At 36.6% G+C, this 18,830-nt stretch overlaps 1 long non-coding RNA gene and 1 pseudogene across 1 annotated transcript in view; both read right to left on the bottom strand.

The window, feature by feature from the left end:
* The window catches only part of LOC138149857 (uncharacterized), a 142,848-nt gene that overhangs the window by 33,572 nt on the left and 90,446 nt on the right, over window positions 1–18,830 (bottom strand). Inside the window, exon 2 of the long non-coding RNA XR_011165440.1 lies at window positions 12,376–12,449. This is a non-coding gene — a long non-coding RNA (uncharacterized lncRNA). The remainder of the gene's footprint in view (window positions 1–12,375; window positions 12,450–18,830) is intronic.
* On the bottom strand, window positions 15,687–17,060 carry LOC138149856 (elongation factor 1-gamma-like; annotated as a pseudogene).

An 18,830-nucleotide genomic window follows, 5' to 3' on the forward strand; every position in this document is an offset into this window, starting at 1 on the left:
TGAAATTAGGAGGACCTGAGTTCAAATCCGACCTCAGACACTTGACACTTACTAACTGTGTGACCTTGGGCAACTCACTTAACCCCAATTGCCTTGCTTTCCCCCCTCCAAAAAAATAATACCTCAAATGAAATTATGAGGCATTAGAGCCAACAAAAGGTCAGATTGAGACATTCTACCGGGCCCAGAAAAACTTAGGAGGTCAGGAAAAAAAAGAATGGTGAGCCAGGGGTGGAGGGTAAGCCAGAGCCCATATGAATGAACTGCTAGTGGTGGGAGTAGATGGCAGCAACAGAAGTAGCAGCAGCTTCAGGAGATTTCAATCCAGAGGCAGTAAAGAGACTAGCAACTGGTCAGAAAGAGCTTAATGGGGACCCTGTGCTAGCACTGTATGCAAAATCATATACTATTAGGCAACTCCACTACCTATACCCACCTCTGGGTCATAGTTCAGTAGTGGAGAGGAGAACTTTCTGTCAAGAGTGAGGGGGAACCCTAAAAAGCAGTATCACTTTTGGTCACAAAGAATAGAGGACCCTGAGGAACATTATTACTTCCAGTCCCAAAGGAGTAGAGGCTCTAAGGAACAGCATTTCTTGCAATCCCGCAGGATCAGGGTTTTTTTTGCTAGGTAATGATCAAAGTGCAGACCAGAGAGAAGTGACCACACCTCTGCTCACATCATACCACTTTGGAAACACTGAAAACTTGAAAATATATGAAAATAACAGTGTAGGAAGATCCTGAAACTTGAGGAAGTGTCCTTCCTACCCACCCAATACCAGGAATAAAGCCCAACATTAACATAAAGTTCAAAATCAAGAAATAGCATGGAAAAAATAAGCAAACAACAAAAAAAGAGCCTGACCACCTACTGTGGTGATGCGGAAGACCAAGACATAAACTCAGAAGAAGACAATGAAGTCAAAACAGCAACAAGCAAAGCTACAAAAGGAAAAAAAAGTGTATTGGACACAAACCCAACAACAATTCCCAGAGGACCTAAAAATACTTTCAAAATCAAATAAGAGTGTAGAGGAAAAAAATAGGTAAAGAGATGAGAGCAAAGGAATAAATTTATGAAAAGACAATTAACAGCTTGGTAAAAGAGGAGGAAAATACTGAGTAACACCTTCAAAAAAAAAGAATTAAACAAAGGGAAAAAGAGGTGTAAAAATTCACTGATTAAAATAACTCTTTGAAAAGCAAAATTGGCCAAATAGAAAAAGAAGTACAAAAGTTTAATGGGGAAAATAACTCCTTAAATTAGAGCTGGCAGTAGGAAGCTAATGACTTTGTGAGATACCAAGAAACAAAAAAATGAAATCAAAAGAATGGGGGAAAAAGAATAAATTGTGAAATATCTCACTGGAAAAGCAACTGACCTGAAAAATAGATAGAGGAGAAATAATTTGGACTGTGGGTTGAGGGAGAAAATTTGGAACTCAAAAACTTATGGAACTGAATGTTATAAACTAATAGTAAATACTTTTTTTTAATTAATAAAAAAGAATTAATGGACTACCTGAAAGCCATGATCAGAGAAAGAGCATAGACATCATATTTCAATGCATTATTAAGGGAAACTACCTTGTACCCAAGAGTAAAATAGAAATTGAAATCATCCACTGATCATCACCTGAAAGAGATCTCCAAATGAAAACTCCCAGAAATATAGTTCCTGAGTTTCAGCGCTTTCAGGTCAAAGAGAAAATATTTCAAGTAGCCAAGAAGGAAACCATTCAAATACCATGGAGCCACAGTCAGGATCACACAAGATTTAGCAGCTATAACCTGAAAGGAGTGGAGGTTTTTGGAATATGATATCCCAGAAGACAAAAGAGCTGGAATTACAACCAACAATAACCTAGCCAAAAAATCAGAATATAATTCTCCAAGGGAAAAAAATGAGTATTTAATGAAATAGAGAACTTTCAGGTATTCCTGATGAAAAAAACAGAGATGAATAGAAAATTTGACTTTTAATACAAGACTCAAGAGAAATGTAAAAAAAATACCTGGGAAGACTTACATGAATTCATGCAAAATGAAGTGAGCAAAACCAAGAAAACATTGTTCACAGGAACAACAACATTGTAAGGATGATCAGCTGTGAAAGACTTACCCACTCTGATCAAGACCATTCCAAAGGTCCATGATGAAAAATGTTATCCACTTCCAGAGAGAGATCTCTGATGAACTCTGAATGAAAATTGAAGCATACTTTTTTTTCCTTTTTTTCTCTTGGGAAGGTTTTGTCTGTATTTTCAATTGCAACATGGATAATATGAAAATGTTTTGCTTCACTTCATATGAATAATTGATATGAAATTGCTTGCCTTCTCGAGGAGAAAGGAACAGGAGGGAAAAAAAGAATTTGGAAATCAAAATTTTTAAAAATGAATGCTTAAAAATATTTGCATGTAATGGGAAAATAGTTGACAAAATAAAAATATATTAAATTTTCAAAAAGAAATATATGTGCTGTGGCGGCCAGGTAGCACAGTGAGTAAAAGCACTGGTCCCAGAGTAGGGATGACCTGGGATCAAATCTGGGCTCAGATACTTAGCACCACACCCAGAAATAACTGGCTGTGTGACCTTGATCAAGTTACTTTAAAAAAAAAAAAATATATATATATATATATATATATGCTACAAAATTAAAAAGATAATTTCAAAGTTCAATTATTTAGACATTGTAAAATATTGATATTAAAATTAACATTATATGAACATTAAAATCTTGATCATTGTAATTCAACATAATCATCATTTTTTGCTATACATTACTCTCTAGTGCATTTTTGAATTTTGTAAAAATTTCATCAGCTCCTGCTCAGTGACTTAGAGGATTACATTTTTAATCCTAGCCTCAAGATCGTACAAAGAACAAGGTCTGATGCATACATGAGAGTTTTGATGTGTCTTCATAAGAAAAAGTCTAATGGAAATAGAGCAGGTGACCAAGGTGATCAAGCAAGAGGAGCATCTTCACAATCCACTGGTCTCAGCAAGTGTACCTGGAAAATTGAGCATAAGGATCCCCACAGGCTACATATTGACTTTGAAAACAACAAATTAACATTATATGTGATATATTGTATTTTTATCCATTTTGTTAAATATTTCTCAATTATTCTTTAGTCTGATTCCTACCACAGTAGGAGTTCTGTGGGCCACAATGAACCACAGGATATGTCTGATACTTCTAGACTAGATGGCCTCTATCATTCCTTCCCACTCTTAACCTGAGCAAATCACTTCATCTTTCAAAATTGTAGGTAATTCTAGATGAGGAACTGGAGAGAATGTACTGGTCTGCAATGATAGTCACCTCACCTTATGGCAGCTCCCTCAGGTGAGTGTATATATGTGACATATACACAGATATACATAAATATATACATGAATTTACACATACTGAGTTGGTAGCACAGTAGATAGATAATCGGCCTTGTGCTCAGGAACATTCAAGTTCAAATCCAGCCTCCGACACTTACTCTGTGTGTTGGGCAAGATACTTAACCTTTATGTGTCTCCATTTCCTCAACTGTAAAATGGGCATCATAATAATAGCACCTACCTGCCAGAGTTGTTGTGAGGAGCTAATGAGATAATATTTTGTAAGTACTTAACACAGTGCCTGGCACAGAGTCGGTGTTATTTAAATGTAGTTATTATGTGTGTATATGTGTGTGTATATAAAAAATATATATGAATATGCATGTATATACATATATACATACATTAAATATATGTGCATGGTATATACAATATAGCCACACATACATATGCATATTATGTACAATATTTTATACAACCTATATAAAATTAATCAAACTTTTTGTCTTCAGATTTTGTTACTGATAAAGGAATACTAAAATCTATGCATATACATTTATAATGTATATATGCATGTTTCTCTAGCTAATACATATACAGGTATACATATAAATATATACTTGTATGCCCATACATATATTCATGCATGCATACATATATAATTAGTATATTATACACACCAATACAATTTGACACTTTTTCTGTGAATTATCATCTTAGAGAGTTTACTTGAGCCTGAGAGATCAAGTAACTTGCCCAGAGTCACAGCTAATAGATGTCAGAATTGAGACTTGTTTCTAAGTCTTGCTGACTCTGAGGCCAGATTTTGATCCACTACATACATACATATATATATGTATATATATACATACATACATACACACAGATTTAGATAGATAGGTAGATAGATAGATGATATATAGCTAGAGGTGTAGATATAGATATAATATATATATGAATTTATAGCAGTTTTTGAGGGGGAGGGATTATGATCACCTAGTATTTGTGATTTACATCAATGGAAGCAGTATATACACAAATGAAACTATGGATCACTGAGGTACAAGTGTGAATGTGTGTGCTTACATACTTTATTATGAAATATACTTAATGTAATAATTTTTTATCTTTTATTAAGGTTCTTGAATGTCTACATGCTAACATAGTTTTGATATAACCTGCCTTTGTTTCTCTATCACAAAGTAACCAATTTACAGCGAAACTAGTATTTATAGTCATAAAGATATAAAGTTGCCATTTGCAAGTCAAATGCAGAAAATGACCATATTGCTTTACAAATGACAATGAAAAGCAGAGTTTGGCTTATGGGGAAAAAAAAGAGAATCATTTAAAAATCTTTAGCACTTGAAAATTAATCAAATTATTTATGCCTTCAAAATTGATTTTGCTACTAACCAATAAGGGAATATTAAAATTGTCTCTAAACCTATTTCTTTTCCATTCGATTCCCAAGTTGTCTGTGCTTATATTTACAGTAAGATGGTCAAGTCCTGCTCTGAGCTCACTAGTAGAAGTTGGAATCGCCAAAGTTAAAAAAAAAATCACAATTGTCCAGAGTTTGTTTGTGGTAGCAAATGTCATTAAGAATTTCCCAGTGTTGGAGTAAGAAAAATAGATACAGTTCTTTTAAACGAACATGACATATGGATGCCAATTGACCCAGTGAAAGCACAAAAAGGGTCAGAGAGAGGAAAGTGAAAGGGAAAACAATGAGCATTTCTATTTTGTATTTTAGGAAACATGGAAAAATACCAAGACTCTGGGGATAGAAGATGAGGAGAACGATCTTGGGAAATTAAATATATTTCATTGTGGTCTCTTTGTGGTCACTTTCAGTGAAAAAAAAGCTCTGTACACATTTCCACATAATTCACAAAATCGTAGCCTTCTGGACATCTCAGTTCTTGGGAATTTGTAATCTTCTCTTCTGTCATAAGTACAAAAGTCTATAAAACATTCACAATATCATTAAACCAAGAATGTATCTGCCCATATGACTAGTTCATGCCAAATTTACAACTTAAGTGCCTTTTTAATACACAGTTCTTTTACAAATAAATCCCAGGCCTGGTGGAATTTGTTGTCTTAGTTGTATCAGACATCAATATTAGATGAAGGGGAAAAAAACTTTCTGGCACTTGGTCTTGAAACACTATAATCCCAAGAAATGGTACAGAAATTCTCCACAGAATACCAGAATCTCACAGGCCTCTGGGGGAGGAATTTCAGAGGCTATCTAACTATTCCAACCCATACCTGAGCAGGATTTCCTTCTATAACAGATCATTCTATTTCTGCTTGAAAATCTCCAATAATGGTAAACCTCCTATATTCTAATCTCATTCTACTTTTAAGTCATTTTAATTGTTAGGAAATTCTTCCCTATATTATTATAAATGATGCTATAAATTCTTCTCTATATGATTGTTCTATCTCTGAAGCCAAGTCCCAAAAACAGTTTAACATTTCTTTCATATAACTATCCTTCAAAAATATGAAGATAGTTGTCTTCTTCCCCCACCCCCAGTCTTCTCTTCTTCAAATTCTATCATTTAATGCTCATACAAAATCACCAAGTATGGATGTGGTCCAGCTTGTCTGTTTCCTTCCCAAAGTTTCCTTCCTTAGCCAGAATTGAACCTAATAAATCAACAAGTATTTATTAAGCACGCATTATGTACCTACCAGGCACTCTACTGACACTGAAGATACAAAGACAAAAATAAAACATTCCCTGCCTTCAAGGAGTTTTATGTTCTAATGGAATACAATTTGTAGATCTTGGAGCCAAGATAGCAGAGTAAGAGCAGGGACTTGCTTGAACTTTTCCCAAAACTCCTCTGCATACCTGTAAAAAATGACTCAAAACAGAAGCCACAAAATGGCAGAGTGAAACACATTTCCAGCCCAAGACAGCCTGGAAGACTGAAGGAAGGGTCTATCACACTGGGCTGGGAGCAGAGCAATTTGGCATGGGCTGTGCCAGTGCAGACACAGTCAGAGCAGGCCTCACAGGACTGAATCACTGGCAGCTGTGGTGGTTTCCAGGCTTCTCAACCCCAAAATGCCAAGTATAGTGTGAAAGATCAGTGGGAGAACTCTGTGGGACCTGGGTAAAAGAGGAGCATGGTCTGGCTGGGGTCCAGCCCCAGACCCAGAGAGAGTGGTAGCAGCAACAGCAGCTGCTTCCAGAGCTCTAGGCTTGGAAAGGGTAGGGGACCAAGCAGCTTATACAAGACCCCTGAAGCCTGGGAAAGTACACCCACACCCATCCCCACTGTAAGCAGCATCCTATCTTGACAATGAGTTAGAAAGTCAAGAGTTTAACTGGAAATATGAGCAAACAGCATAAAAAACTCTAACTATAGAATATTAGTTTGGTGACAAAGAAGATCAAGGCATACAACCAGAAGAAGACAACAAAGTCAAAGCTCCTACATGAAAATCCTCCAAGAAAAATATGAATTGATTACAGGCCATGGAGGAGCTCAAAATGGACTTTGAAAATCAAGTAAGAGAAGTAGAGGATAAATTGAGAAGAGAAATGAGAGTCATGCAAGAAAATCATGAAAAACAAGTCAACAGCTCTCTAAAGTAGACCCAAAAATAGACTAACCCAAATGGTAAAGAGGTCCAAAAACCCAGTGAGAAGAAAAGTGTCTTAAAAAGCAGAATTGGAAAAGGAGATCCAAAAACTCACTGAAGAAAATAATTCCTTCAAAATCAGAATAGAGCAAATGGAAGCTAATGACTTCATAAGAAATCAAGAAATTATAAAAAGAAACCAAAAGAATGAAAAAATTGAAGATAATGTGAAATATTTCATTGGAAAAATCACTGACCTGGAAAATATATCCAGGAGAGATCATTAAAAAATCATTGGACTACCTGAAGTCATGTTCAAAAAGAAGATCCTCCACATCATCTTTCAAGAAATTATCATCTTTCAAGAATTATCAAGGAAAACTGCCTGATATTCTAGAACCAGAGGGTAAAATAGAAATAGAAAGAATTCACTGATTGCCTCCTGAAAGAGATCCCAAAAGGAAAACTCCTAGGAATACTGTAGTCAAATTCCAGAGTTCCCAGGTCAAGGAGAAAATGTTGCAAACAGACAGAAAGAAACAATTCAAGTATTGTGTAAATACAATCAGGATGACAGAAGATCTAGCAGCTTCTCAAAGGGCTTGGAATATGGTATATTCCAGAATATGGAATATTCTGGAGGTCAGAGGAGCTAGAATTAAAACCAAGAAGCACCTACCCAGCAAAACTGAGTAAAGTACTTCAGGGGAAAAATGGATATTCAATGAAATAGAGAACTTTCAAGCATTCTTGATGAAAAGACCAGAGCTGAATAGAAAATTTTACTTTCAAATACAATGATCAAGGGAACCATGAAAAGGTAAACAAGAAAGAGAAATCATAAGGACATATTAAAGTTGAACTATGGAAACACTGTGGAAACACCTGGAAAGATGATATGTGTAACTAATGAGATCTTTCTCAGATTTAGAGTAGTTGGAGGAAATTGTGTGTGTGTGTGTGTGTGTGTGTGTGTGTGTGTGTATGGATAGATAGGTAGATAGATGGCACAGGATGAGTTGGATATGAAGGGATGATATCTAAAAAATAAAATTAAGGGGTAAGAGAGGAATATATTGGGACAAGGAGAAAGCGAGAGATAGAATGGGGTAAATTATCCCACATAAAAGAGGTAAGAAAAAGGTCTCACAATGGAGAGGAAGAAGGAGGAGGTGAGAGGGAATAAGTGAACCTTACTCGCATCAGATTTGACTTAAGGAAGGAATAACATACACAGTCAACTGGGTATCTTACCCTATAGGAAAGTAAGGGGTAAGGAGATTGGAGGTATGGGATGCTAGAAAGGAAGGGGTAATCAGAATGCAAGCCATCTTGGGGTGGGGGAGAGGGAAGAAATTGGGAGAAAAGTTGGAGCTCAAAATCTTGTGGAAATGAATGTTGAAAACTAAAAATTAATAATAAAAAGATAATATGTACACATGTGTGTACAAAATAAATACATGGTCAAGGGTCAGGGTATGGGGTGGGGGGGGGGGTGGAGTGTAGAAAATCAGTAGCAGTTGCAGTATCAGGAAAGGTTTCATGCAGAAAATTCATTTGAACTGAACTTTGAAGGAAACTAGGGATCATAACAGGCAAAAGTGAGGAAGGAATGCAGTCTACAAATAGACACTCAGTTTGCAAAGGCATGGAGAGGTAAGGTCTGAGCAGGGCAAGGTTCAATCAAAGCTTTGTCACTGTTAACACTATGCCTTTGCTAATGTAGCCTCATATAGTATTGATATTTGGGAATGTCATTGTCAAAATGTTAATTCACATCAATATTTGTAATCAACTAAAACCTTGAGGTCTTGCATAACTAATATTTTCAACCCAAGAAAAACTGGCATTTTGAGTCCACTATTGTAAAGCATTGAGAATTTTTTTGGATCTTACTTCTATATTGAAAATATTGCTGCCCCTCTGGCCTTCCACAAATTGGATAAGGATGACATATGTCTTCATCCAAATCACTGATAAAAATATTCCAAGTTACTGATAAAAATATTTAACAGCAAAGGATTCAGGCAAGTGAAAAAGCTATTAATGTAAATGTAACTTCTTCAGTGTTCAATTTGGATTCTGTGCCAACTGTCCTGAATGCAATTAAATTGAAGGCAAGAAAAAGTTGAAGCCATAGTTCCATATTATATGAGGAGAACCCTTAATTTCTTCACAAGGTAATCAAGAGGTCTCTTTTGGTTGCCCTCCCAGGCCATGGTGAAATAAAAAAGTTACAGAATTCAGAAGAGAAGCTGGAAATCAGTAAAAGACATAATAATCACAGATGCTCATGATATGGCTCTGGTGGCTACTTAGAAGAAAGTAACCACCTCTTTAAGATTATGGACCAATTGATAGGGTATTAAACCTGGACTCAATAAGACTTGAGTTCAAAATGGACTTAGACACCAACTAGTTGTTTGAGCCTGGGAAAACCCAAAAAAATTCTGTTTGTTTCAGTTTCCTCAAGTGTAAAAATGGGGACAATAATATCACCTACTTTCTAGGGCTGTTGTGAAAATCAAATAAATAATAATAATTACAAAGTGCTTAGTACAGTGCCTGGAACATAAAAAGCACTGTATATTAGTTGTTGTTATTATTATTAAACAAGGAAAAATCAGAAAGCAGTATGAATCCTGAAATTCAGTGAGTCTATAGTTCTTCTCTGATTAAAAGAAAGAATTTTAAATGCTGTATAACACAATAAACATTTATTGCAGTGGGTGTACCTAAAATTTTAGTGTAGTTTTGAACTATTTAGATTGCATGAAAGGGCAGAGCCAAGATGCCGGAGTAGCAAAACCCTGAGATAAGCCCTCCCAAATTTCCCTCAAAACAACTTGCAAACATGCTTCAAATCATATTCTGGAGCAACAGAACCAAGAAAAGTTCAGGCAAAACAATTTTCCAGACCAAGACAATTTAGGAGGCCAATGGGAAGATCTGTCTCACTGGAATGGTGGTAAATGCTAGGAGCAAAGCACAGGCCACACCTTGCGGACACCTGCATTGGCTGCAGTAGAAACTTCAAGAACTCTTAGTCGAGGGAATGTAAGAGGCCAGCAACTGTTTTCAAGGAGATTGCAGGGGACCCAGTGCTGGTGCTGGGTTGAGGACTGTGTCACATTGCCCATACACAGCTCTTGGTCACAGTACCATGGTCAAAAGGAGGAAAGTACTTGCAGTGCATGGAAGCAGGGGACCAAGTCTCAGTTTCAGGGTGGAAAGGAGTGCTTGTGGTTGCTTACGAGTGGTCACAGGGGAGTAGGGACCTTGTTCTCAATTCTGAGACATACTTAAGTTTAACAATCATAGCTATAAGAGAATGGGGTACCTGACCACCATCAAAGAAACAAGAGAAGCACTAGTACTGGTGGATACAGTGGAGCAAGGGTCCTTCCTGGGCGAAAACCAAAGCACAGAACAGGAGGGCAGTGACCACACCTCTCCTTAGATCGTACCATCTTGGAAGCACTGAAAACCTATAGAATCCTACAACTAGCTCTGAAAACAGTAGCAAGAAAGGCCTGAAGCTTGGAACGGTGTCCCCTTTACTCTGAGAGCAAATTCAACTTTAACCTGTACTTAAAAGTCAAGAAATGGGCTAAAAATGAGCAAACAATAACAGTAAAAAAAAAAAAAGAACCTGACCATAAGTTACAATGGTGACTTGAGACACAAACATAGAAGAAAACAAGTAGGTAAGCAACCCCAGACAAAGCCTGAAAGAAAACATGTAAATTACATAAAAACCCAACAAGAAAACCTGGGAGAGCTCAAAAAGGATTTTAAAAATCAAATAAAGGAAGTAGAAGAAAAATTGAGAAAATAAATGAGAGTGATGCAAGAAAATTGTAAAGATGAGAGTCAACAGTTTGGTAAAAGAAGTATGAAAATTCACTAAAGAGAACACCTTAAAATGCAAAATTGGCCAGATGGAAAAAAATATATAGAAAGTCACTGAAGAAAATAATTTCTTAGAAATTAGAATTGGGCAAGTGGAAACTAATGACTCCATGAGACATTAAGAAACAGTAAAATAAGATCAAAAGAATGGAAAAATAGTAGCAAATGTGAAATATCTCATTGGAAAAAGAACTAAACTAGAAAATACATTGAGGAGTAATTTAAGAATTATTGAACTACCTGAAAGTCATGATCAGTAAAAAGAACCAAGGCATTGTATTTCAAGAAATTATCATAGAAAACTGCTCTGATGTCCTAGAACCAGAGAGTAAAGTAGAAACTGAAGGAATCTACCAAGCTCCTAAAAGAAATCTCAAAATGAATGCTCCCAGGAATATTATCGTCAAATTCCAGAGCTCCCAGGTCAAGGAAAAAATGTTGCAAGCAGCTATAAAGAAACAATTCAAATATCATGGATCCACAATCAGGATCACACAAGACCTAGCAACTTCCACATTAAGGTATCAGGAGGTTTGAATATGATATTCCAGAAAGCAAAAAAGATTGCAACCAAGAATAACCCATCCAGCAAAACTGAGCATAATCCTGGGGGAGGGGGGCAGTGAGAGGGGGGAATAAACCTTTAATAAATAGAAGAGTTTCAAGCATTCATGATAAAAAAGAACAGAGCTGAATAGAAAAATTAATTTTCAAATAAATGACTTGATAACCATAAAAAGAGAAACATGAAAGAGAAATCATAAGGGAATCAAGGTTAAAATGTTTACATTTCCATATGGGAAGATAACTGTAGCTCCTAATATTTTATTGTTTTTAGGGCAATTAGAAGGGAATATATGTAAACAAATGGGTGTGAGGTGACTGTGATGGGATGATATCTAAACAAATAAAATTAATTGGTGAGAAAGAGGGATGTACTGGGAGAAGGTGAAAGGGAGAAGAAGAATGGAAAAAATTATCTCATAAAAGAGCTGAGAAAAAAGCTTTTACAATGAGGGGGAAAACACAGATAGGAGAGGGAAGAAGGCAGTCCTTGAAACTTATTCTCATCAAAAGTGACCCAAAGAGGGAATAATATACACACTCAGTTTTTTCCTACAGAGAAGTAAGAAAGAAAGGGAATAACAGAAGGATAAGAGAAGGGAGGGCAGATTAAAAGAGGTAGTGGTGGGGTGGCCAGGTAGCACAGCAAGTAAGAGCACCAGCTCCAGTGTTGAGAAGACCTGGACATCGAATCCCGGGCTCAGAAACTTAGCACCCACCCAGAAACACCTGGCCTTGTAACCTTGAGCAAGTTACTTAACCCGATTGCTTTAAAAAAAAAAAAAAGAGGTAGTGGTGTGAAGTAAAAGTGACTTATGAGAAGGGAAAGGGGGAGAAAGAGAGAGACAGAAACAGATTCAGATAGAGGAAGGATAAATGGGAAAAATAGGATGGAGGAAAACACATAATTAAAAATCATAACTATGAATGTGAATGGCATGAACTCACCCATAAAATGGAACAGGATAGCAGAATGGACTAAAAGCCAGAATCCAGCAATATGTTGTTGACAAAAGCACATCCTTGAAACAGAGAGGAAAACACAGAGTTAAAATAAGAGACAGGAGCAGAATCTATTATGCTTCAAGTGAGATTAAAAAAAAAGCCAGGGTAACAAGTATGATTTCACACAAAGTAAAAGCAAAAATAGACCTAATTTTAAAGGATAAGCAGGGAAACTACATTTTACATTTAAAAGACCATAGACAATTAATTAATTAATTAATTAAAAAGACCAAAACTACAATGAAGTAATTTCAAAACTAAACATATATATATACATATACATATATATATATAAACATACATGGACCAAATGGCATAGGATCCAAATTCTTAAAGGAAAAGTTAAATGAGTTACAGAAAGAAATAGAAAGTAAAACTATACTAGTAAAGGACCTCAACTGTCACCTCTCAGAGTTAAATAAATCTAACCATTAAATAAAGAGGAAAGAAGTTAAGGAGATGACTAGAATTTTAGAAAAGTTAGATATGTTAAACCTCTGGAAAAACTGAATGGGAATAGAAAGGAGTATACCTTTTTATTCTCAGCTATACATGTCACCCTCACAAAAATTAACCATGTATTAGGGCATAAAAACCTCACAACCAAATGTGGAAAAACAGAATTATATATATCTTTTTAAAACCATATTTTAATAAAAATTATATTCAATAAAGGGTTGTATAAACAGGGATTAAAAATTGATTGGAAAATAAATATCTAATCCTGAAGAGTGACTGGGTCAAAGAACAAACCACAGAAACAACAATTTCATTAAAGAGAATGGCAACAATGAGACAATATACCAAACTTTATGAGATGTGACCAAAGTAGTAATTAGGGAAAAATTTTTAAAATCTAGATGCTTGAATCAATAAAATAGAGAAAGAGCATATCAATGAATTGAGCATGCAACTAAAAAAAACTAGAAAAAGAACAAATTAAAAATTCCCAGTTAAACACCAAATTGAAAGTCCAAAAAATCAAATGGGAGAATAATAAAATTAAAAGTCAGAAAACCATTGAACTAATCAATAAAACTAGGAGTAAGTTTTATGGGTAAAAAAATATAATAAAATTTACAAACCTTTGGTTCATATGATTTTTTTTAAAAGAAGAAAATGAAATTACCAATATCAAAACAAGAACAGTGAAATCACAACCAATAAAGATGAAATTAAAGCAATTATTAGGTGCTATTTTGCCCAATTATATACCAATAAATATGGTGATCTAAGTGAAATGCATGAAAACTTATAAAAATATGAATTGCCCAGGTTAACAGGAAAAAGTTAAATGTATAAATAACTATATTAAAAAATAAATTGAACAAGCCATAAATGAGTTCCCTGAGAAAAAATCCCCAAGATCAGATGGACAAATAAGTAAATTCTACTAAACATTTAAAGAAAAATTTATTTCAATATTACATAAACTATTTAGAAAAAACTGGCAAAGAGGGAATGCTACCAAATTTCTTTTATAACACAAATAAGGTGCTGATACCTAAGCCAGGAAGAACAAAAAGAAAAATCATACAGACAACTATAGACCAATTTCTCTAATGAATACTGATGCAAAAATTTTTAATAACATAGTGGCAAGAATATTACACCAATATACCACAAAATCAATCATACATATGACCAGGGGGTGTGTGTGTGTATATATGTGTATATATATATCAGGCTGGTTCAATATGAGGAAAAATTATGAGGATAATTGACCATATCAATAGCAAAACCAACAAAATCATATGATTATCTCAATAGATACAAAAGATGTTTTTGACAAAATAAAATACTCATCTTTATTTTTTAAAAACCAGAATAAAAAGTATAGGAATGAATGGAATTTTCCTTAAAATAAGCAATATCTACCCAAAACCATCTGCAAACATCTCTACAGGGGATAAGCTAGAAGCCTTTCCAATAGGATCAGGGTTGAATCAAGAATGCCCATTATCACCACTATTATTAAACATAGTTTCAGTAATGAGAGCTATAATAATAAAACAAGAAAAATAAATTGAAAGAATTAGAAAGGGCAACGAGGGAACAAAAGCATTACTTTTTGCAGATGACATGATGGTATACTTAGAGAATCCTAGAGAATCAGCTAAAAAATGCAAAGTAATTAACAACTTCAGCAGAGTTGTGGGTTATAAAATAATCCACATAAATCACCAGCATTTCTATATATTATCAATGAAATTTAGCAGGAAGAACTAGGAGAAATTCCATTTAAAATAGCTGCAGACAATATAAAATATTTGTAAGTCTATCTGTCCAGACAATTCAGGAATGAAATACTTTTCACATAAATAAAGTTCAATCTAAACAATTGGCAAATTATTAATTGTTTATGGGTAATTGTTTATGGTATGCTAGTGTAATAAAATGGCAATTCTGCCTAAGTTAATTTACTGATTCAGTGCCATACCAATCAAATTACTCCCAAAAAAATGTTATGGAGATAGAGAAAATAATTATAAAATTCATCTGTAAAAACAAAAAATCAAGAACATCAAGGAAACCAATTTTTTTTAATGGGAAGGAAGGTGACTTGGCAGTAACAGATCTTAAACTGTTTTACAAAGTGGTAATCATCAAAACAATCAGGTACCAGCTAAGAAATAAAGTGGCGAATTAGTGGCATAGATTAGGTATACCACATACAACAGTAAATGAGTACAGTAATCTAGAGTTTGACAAACACCCAAATCCAGGATTTGGGGACAAGAAATCACTATATGACAAATGTTGCTAGGAAAACTATAAAGAAGTTTGGCCAAAATTAGATATAAACCAACATCTCGCACTGTATACTGAGATAAGGTAAAAATGTGTACATGATTTAAACATAAAAGGTAATATTTTAAACAAATTAGGCAAGCATGGAATATCTTACCTATCAAGTTTATGGTTAAGGGAAGAATTTATGACCAAACAATAAACAGAGAAGAAGAAAGGATGTAAAATGAACAATTTTGATTACATTGAATTAAAAAGATTTTGCATGAACCCCAATGCAGCCAAATTAGAAGGAAAACAGGAAACTGGGGCATGGGGAATTTTAGAGTAAGTTTCTTTGATAAAGGCTTATTTTCTCATAGGGAATGGAGGCAAATTTTGAAAAAATAAGAGCCATTCCCCAGTTGACAAATAACCAAAGGATATGAACAGGCATTTTTCTTTTTTCTTGTTTTTTGGGGTGGGAGAAAGGGGGAGGGGTTCTGTGTTCAGTTTCCTTTAATGACTGGCACCTCCCTGCAGAGGAGGAAGTAGGCAGCTAGGTGTAGCAGGTGAGGGTGTTCACTTGAAGATCTTGCCCTGATTGAAGGGTTTGCCCACGTGCTGGAAGGCCCCCTCCCAGGAGAAGTACTCTCGGACCATGGTCTGGGCCTCCTCACTGCCAGGATCCACCTTATACCACATGTAGGACTCGTAGTCTACCTGCCAGTCGAAGACGAGTTCCTGGTCCCGGAAAACCCAGACTCCAGAAATGGCGCTGCTGTTGTTGGTGCCAAAAAGGATGACGCTGGCAAAGGCATTCTTCCTCAGCTTGTCCAGGTGCTGGAACATTCCAGTGATGAGGTTGCAGCTCATGAAGGTCTGGCTGAGCTCCTGGTAGAAGTGGTACTCGGCATACCACGGGGACCAGCCATCACGGTCGAAGTGCTCCCAGAAGTACGGCAGGGCCACCGTCAGCGTGTGTACTCATCAGAGTACTTTAGCTTAAACTCATCCAACACAAGCGTGCTCTTGGGCAGGTGGGCAAAGGGATCCTTGGCCTTGGGCTCCACAGCCAGGGCCTGGTCACACTCATCCATGTCCTCAGGGCCGGGGGCCACAGCTGCCTTCTTCTCTTCCTTCCGCTCTGCCTGGGCCTTGGGTTTCTCTTCTCTCTGTCCCTTCTCTTTTCTTGGGACCTCCTTCTTGGGCTGACTCTCAGCAAACTTTTTAGCATCAAACTGCACCATCTTCTCACAGAGCTTCACCTCTCCCAACACTGCCCAGAACTGGGGCTGGTGGATGCAGGTGAGGGAGCAGAGGTTGGTATTGGGGAAGGCCTGCCGGAATGATGGCTCCAGGACCTGCTTATAGAGCCACAAGAAGGTGCACACAACTGTGACGTCAGCCATAGTCACGCGCTCCCCCACCAGGAAGGTCTGAGCCTTCAGGTGGGCATCAAGCAGCCCCAGAACCCCCCTCACCTCCTCTTTTGCGTTCTCTGTAGCCTGTTTGTTGTGGTGCATGGTGCCAAGAGTAGGGAACACCCAGGTACTGGCTGGAGGAATGATGTCACTGTCAGCAAAGCTCACCCACTGGATCACCTGGGCAGCAGCCTCAGGGGTCGAGCCTCGAAGGTCATCATTGCTCACATAGTGTGCAATGGCATTGCTTTCAAACACAGAACCCATCATCACCCTCAAAGGCTGGAACCTTGCCCACAGGAAATTTTTGGAGGAATTTGGGGGTGCGGTTGGTCTGACCAAAGTGGAAGTGGGGAGGTGCGGACAGTACGGGGATCTGGGTCCCACTGTACTGTACAGCAATGAGGGCGTTGAAGGCCTGCCAGTTTTCAGGGTATGTGTACAGGGTCCCGGCTGCCATGGTGATTCCTCAGAGAAAGCGAACAGGCATTTTTCAGAAGAAGAAATCAAAGCTATCAAGAGTCACATTAAATCACTACTTATTAGAGAAATGCAGATTAAAACAATTCCAAGATACTACCTCACATAAAACAAATTGACCAACATAACATAAAAAGAAAATGACAAATGCTGGAGATGATATGAAAAAACTGGGACACAAATGCACTACTGGTGGAATTGTGGACTATTCCATCCATTCTGAAGAACAATTTGGAACTATGGCCAAAGGGCTATAAAACTATATACCCTTTGATCCAGAAATACCACTTACTGGCTCTGTATCCAAAAGAGATCAAAGAAAAAGGAAAAGGACAGGGCCTTTATGTACAAAAAGATTTATAACAGCCTTTTTTGCTGAGAAGAATTGAACAGTGAGGGAATGTCCATCACTTTGGGAATGTCTGAACAAATTGTGGTATAGAATTGTAATGGAATATTATGTTCTCAAAGAATTTATGAACTGGAAGCTTTTAGAAAAACCTGTGAAGTCTTACATGAACAGATGCAAAGTGAAACGAAAAGGACCAGGAGAACATAGCACACAGTAGAAGCAATGTTGCACAATGCTCAACTGTGAATGCTTTATCTCTTCTCAGCAATACAATGATTCAAAACAATTCTGAAGGACTTCAGACAGGTCTGTCTCTGAACTATCCTTGCTATGTGATTCTGGTCAAGTTGTTTCATCTATTCATGGACTTAGCAATTCTCTAAGACTGTGAGCTACAGAGAAATTATTGATTTGAATTTATGTAAGGAATTTCTTCACTGAGAAGCTCCTTACGCTGATAAAATAATGGATATGGATGCCCAAAGTTGCTAAAAAAAAACAACTAGAATTTCTAGCATCATGTCACACAACAGCCGAAACAGTAGTCACCCTAGCTTTGCCTCTCATGTGAGGGAGAACATTCCAGGATTTTTCTATTTCAAATAATAGCTCAGGATTTTAAAGAGATACTTTGAATCATGTTAAAGAAAGTTTATTTTACTACTATGTTTTTAACAGTGTTATAAATACATTTACTACATCTAGGTGTTCATATGACATTATTATGACTTTATTATTAATATGATTATCTTTATAGTTTTTAAAGTATTGAACCACCCTTGGTTCAATACTTGGATAAATCCAATCTCATTATGATAAATTTTAAAATATGTTGCTATACACTCTTTTTTTTTTTTTTTTTTTGCTATTTGGAGGGCAATTGGGGTTTAGTGACTTGCCCAAAGTCACACGGCTAGGTTGTTTTGGTTTTTTTTTGTTAAGTGTCTGAGGCCAGATCCGAACCTAGTTTCTCCTGACTCCAAGGACAGTGTATAAACTCTTTTCTAACATTTTAATTAATATTTTGCACAGAATGCTACCTACAAGGAGGTTGTACTAACAGATTCAAGGACCCAACACATAGATCAGTGCTTGTAACAAAACAATCCCACAAGCTGGTCTCCCCTCACTCTTTCCATTGCTGGCTCTAGGCTGTAGAGGTTTGCTCAGGCAGCAGACTGAAGGTCTCCTGAAGGGTGCAAAGGTGGACTTAGGTACATAATCCCATAGCACCAACTGGCAAAAGCTCTCAAATATTGGTAGGGTGGATGAATATTGCTTTAGCACTAGCCTCGGGGTTCTCTGAACTGCCCAGAGGAAGTCAGACAGGATCTTAGGATGAGATACCAAGGAGGGAGAGGGAAGGAAGTTGTGCCGCTCTTTACTAAGTCTTAAAGAGAACAACACCCATC

The sequence above is a fragment of the Petaurus breviceps genome, unplaced genomic scaffold (genome assembly GCF_028583685.1).
Source record: "Petaurus breviceps papuanus isolate PSGF00001 unplaced genomic scaffold, PetGlider_PUasm1.0 90849, whole genome shotgun sequence".
Taxonomy (NCBI): Eukaryota; Metazoa; Chordata; class Mammalia; order Diprotodontia; family Petauridae; genus Petaurus; species Petaurus breviceps.